Below are 5,000 nucleotides of genomic sequence, written 5' to 3'. Positions count from 1 at the left end.
AAAAGGTGGGAGAGGGTTTCACTATCTCTTTTCTTTCCGAGTCTACTTGACTTCTTTTTTTTTTTTTCTTTATGCTGTTCTGTTCGGAAAGACCAGTAAGTGGTTTTGGCATATCTTATGCAATCGATTGATTCTATCAGGTCCATTCTTCGGTAGTGCATAGGCTCCGGCTTCTTCCTCTAGCCGAGCCACTACTTGCGTGTGTGTAATTCATGGCAGTTTTTTATTATGGAGCTATTTTCTTTCTTGGATTTTCTTATAGTAGAGAGCGGTAAGTTAGTGCTGTTCTAAGGAAGTGGTAGCTGTTCCAGTACACAAACAAGGTGGGTTGGGGCTTAGGAGGTATTTTGAGCGCACGCTTGTTGCTTTAATATAGAAAGGGCTTGGCATTTCACTCTTTGTTGTGGGGTTGTCACGGATTGGCCGGCCATACGGATAGGGAAGTCCAAGGAGCTTTTTCTTTGTGGAGGTTTCACATCACATTAGTCATTCCATTCCTTCCGGATAACCTAAAAGGTGCAGGCCTACTTAAGAATAGAGAGGGTACTTTCTGATTTGAAAAATGGGTTATATTACGATGTATACGATGGGATATATAAGAAGAAGAAAACAGGTTCTTCTCTTGAGCCTATTTTGTTTTGTTTGATTGATCTTGCCACTTTTTTCTGGTAGGTAGGTCTGTCTTTCTCTGGATCCCGCTGAGCTGAAAGACATTAGACATACATAAAAAATCGTTTAGATCCGGACCGGGCTCTCGAAAGCTCATGTGACCGGAGGTGGGAAGATATGGGCTGGAAAAGCATGTTAATAATCACCGCAGGCCCTTATGCCCCGAGTGCTCAGCTTCGCCCCAGAAATGGAACTAACTGGAGAGTCAGTATGCGAAGAGAGGTCTCCCTTGTAACAGGAGTGAAGAATGACCCGACCCGGCCACAAGAAGACAGGCAGAGTGGTGGGGCAATGGTACCAGACGTTAAGGAGAGAGAAGTGAGTTGGTCTCGATGAGAGCCCAGGCGAGTCTCGTCTGTGATAGTCTAACCCGGATTAAGGATATAGTTCCCTTCCTGGTCTGGGTTAGGGTTCCAAACCTGCCCTATCCCTTAAAGCCCCAGAGCTCGAGGTCTACTTCTACCTAGATACATACAGCTTGCCTTATCACCATTTCAGAGCCAAGCCTCCTTTTCTGATAGAGGGGAGTGAGAAAGAAATTTTTTTTCGGATCGCCTAATTCAATAGCTCAAAAATAGGTGGAGTTCGCCCTTTGAAGCATAGTTAAGTGTTGCAACAGGGGGGTTGTTCAGCGAACGGGAAGCAAAGTCTCCATACCAACATTGAAGGCTTCGCAGCTATCCAGAAGATCTCCTTACTCTATACGGGTGCTAGCGCTTTACTAATATAATAGAAAGTAAAGGCTCTTCTTCTGTTCTACGAATCTAACTAATCTATACTACTACTAACTCTAGTCAGACTAGGTCTTCTAGAGTGAACTAGCATAGTAAAGTTTCTATATTTTGTGCTACTAGAACCATAAGCCGCACTATACTATACTTGACTGAACCTCCTTACGCCGGTTCAAATAAAGCAATAAGAGAGGACTGACGCGTCAGCTTCGAGGGCGCCTTTTCCTTAAGCATTTCTTTCTCCATCTAAGGTCGGGGAAGAACCTGAGGGAAAACCCGCTTTCTTACCAATTAGAAGGAAGAAAGAAGGAGCCGCTCGTCCCGGGAAACGAAGTACGCTTTGGTGAGCGAGAAGCAGCCAGGTATAGGAGAAGGGGCGGTTGGCTTAGTAAAGATAGTAAAAAGTTCCACTTGGTGAATAGTGCCTCGGCTCGGTTGAGTAATTAAAATAGCTCGGCTCGCAGCGGACTTGTTCTAGTGGAAAGACATTTCTCTCTGGGAAAAAGACATAAGATTTGTTCGCTAGAGCTCATCACTGAAGAATGGTGGCTTGACTTTTTGGAATTAGAGAAGAACTTCTTCGCGTGGGCGGCGTACGTACAAGGCTGTTCGGACCCCCTCCCTCTTGTATGAGGTGCGTTGCCATCGTCTCTTTCTCCTTTGCCAGGTTACGCGGCATGGATTCGTCGATTGACGAATCGGATCTTGGGCTCGCTGTCCCGCCGACGAACCAGTCTAGAAGTAGAAAGGGAAGGCAATAGAAAGAGGTCTCCCTTCCTCCCTCTGTTTGTCTTCTTCTCGCCGCTTTTCTCGTCCATCCTGCCCTGCGCCGCTTACAGATTCAGTTGCAGGTATCTAAGCATCCATTAGTTAAGGGGGTTGGGGCGCGAAGCGCAAACCGCTCTTCGATCTCCCGGTGAGTTGGATGGGAACGAGACACAGGGGGTTATCTATGAAGCATTTGAATTTCCCCTTTCTGTTGGAATAGTTGAAAGTCTTCTTCTTAGGGGATTTTCTTTTTTCTTATCAACATAGAGTTGGAACTTAGCCGTGTAAGTTGCGAGTGGACCAGTGTGAAGCTTTAGCTTCGTTGCCGGCCAGAGCTCCTAGCCGACGACCGGCTACCCCTTTCGAGCTCAGCTGACCCCTTCTTGATTCAGTTTTTTCCCTATTTGAGATAGATGAATCAATGGAACTTTGATCCCCGGTTCCTGCTTGGTCAATTCCTGGAAGGCCCCTATTAATGTAATGATTGAACAATCAAAGTGCGTTTGCCGCGACTACGAGCTGCCAGCGCGCCTTTCTTTGGGTCGCTACGCTCGGGGTCGAGAACTGGTTCAAAAGTAGAAGGTGGTCCAAAACGAGCTAACGCGAGTTTTCGAACGACGCTTTTCCCGTTTTTGAACATCACTGAGATAGGCTTTTCCCCGAACCATTGACCCTTGTTCGGGAGGGAAAAGTTGATTCATTCAATGGAGCTTTATTTGTTTGATCTAGTAAGGGGGGTGTTAGAAATAAGCCACCGCCCGACGAAACAGCGGTTTACAACAGAGCGACCCGGGACATCGAGCGAAGAGCTCCAATGCGCGTATTCGGAGCTACGCGGATGCCGTAGTCGCAGAAGCCGGATCAACATCATGACAACGGCATTCTGGAAACCGTTGGGCCAGCCACAATTGGTTTAATATCTGGGTGCGTATGGCGGTACACTGAGAGCACCTTTCAAGTCGGCTGACAAAGAAAGAAAAAAGGCTTTCGTCGTCTTTTTCCCGCTTTCACCTTCGATTGCGAAGGGATTTGAGGCCGGTTTTCAATTCGCTTCTCTCTCTCCGGCGAGGTTTGAACTTCGCGTGGTGGGAAGGCCTTCACGATTCGCATCTTCCCGTCCAGCAAAGAAAGTGAAGGAGAGCGGACAGCGAGTTGGAGGACGCTGCAGAACCGCGTGATTGATCCATCTGCGCTATTCCCTAATTGAAGAAAGTTGGAAAGCCTTCAGAGCCTCAGCCCCTACCATTATATTTAATAAAAAGAAAGCTGACTAGCAATCGCTCGTTTTTCTTATTAGCATGGGATTGGATGTTAATAATGAAAGACAGAACATCTATTAGAAGGCAATCCCCGGGGAATTCCTATCGATTTCCGATGGATAACAATCCATCTTTCTCGCTTTCGCTCTTTCTCCCAATCAATCGCGAGGGTTCCGGGCATGAAAACGCAAGTGCCGTAATCGAAGTCCGAACGTCCGAGGACGAAAGAAAAAATGCTCCGCGGGGAACTCGTTTCATGTCGGCGTATTCGTGCCGGTTAGACGTCGGCCATGAAATCCATCACTATACCGAGAAGGTCACGGGCATTCACATCTCGGTCAAACGGAACTGTGCGCGATTCTCTCGTGAATCGCCTTCAGCAAGGTATGGCATTCAGGGTCTGAACCCGGGGAGAAATCTTTCTTCATAGATACAAGATATTCGTTGCTGATCTAAAAAAGATCTTATCCCGTGGGCGTTAGCGGACGTTTTTCATTCTTCACCCGGTCCTTAGTAGCCTTTCCAAAGTCAACCTAACCGGTTAGGTTGACTTTGGAAAGGCGCTAAAACAGGCCTATAGGTTCGCCTTTATATTATAATAGAAGAAGTATAATTAGATAGAAGTATATAGAATTAGCCAGATCGTCTGAAGCATGAACAGAATCGCCTTTGTTCCGAAGGCCTAGCGAGTTAAGCGAGTTCCTTTTTTTTTTCAAAGGCGGTCCTTTTCTTTCCCCGGACCGATGACTCGCTTGTTCAGTACTGCTAACTATTATAGGAGGATGCCGTCCCCCCGGGACTACCAGTAGCGGGGCTAAGTATAGTTGAATCTCGTGCAAGTTAGGTTGTGGTTGTATTGGCTGCAAGCGGAACGTAGGCGCTTTAGGTGTGTGTTGACCATGCACTCTCGCGTCGTCTAATGTCGTATGTATGATAGAGGTGGTGTGGTGATTGACTTCAATGCTAATGATTATCCCCAAGGTTCAACGAATGAATGAAGCTATGATCGTACCCGGATAGAGATGATGGTCTTCCTCTGATGTCTCCAAGCCGGCCATAATAGAATAGATAGGCGAAGCAGCCAATAGCAGTCTGTTCTCGCCTATCGATAGATAGCAGGTTGCTTCCAAGCTTAAACCATTTGAAACTGAATTGCTACTTTTTTCTTGTTATTGATAGAGAGTGGTATTCTCCGCCCCTGTCAAATAAAGTAGAGGGAGAGAACTGGAAGAGAGCAAAGGATTTACAAGTCTAATGGGAGAAGAATGGCTGACACGTTGACTGCCTTCGATACTATAAAATATAACCCAAGCGGTCTAACCCCCGGGGCGGACCCCAACCGAAAGGCGCTAGACGGACTAACGGCAAGCGAGATAAAGAAAGCAGCTGGTCCTATGTGTAAAACCTTGCCGCGGGAGAGTCTTTCTCCAATGAGAATAAAAAGAGTTTTTGGGCAAGACAAGAAAGGAACTCGCCCTTCGACACCAAGGGATAAGAGCTGATTGCTGGCGATGACTTGGTGAAGGGAATCTATGAAAGAAGGTTCTCGAACCGGGTTCCGACCGAATAGAGC

Source organism: Camellia sinensis, mitochondrion (genome assembly GCF_055761805.1).
Source record: "Camellia sinensis mitochondrion, complete genome".
NCBI lineage: Eukaryota > Viridiplantae > Streptophyta > Magnoliopsida > Ericales > Theaceae > Camellia > Camellia sinensis.
This window is presented reverse-complemented; position numbering follows the sequence as displayed.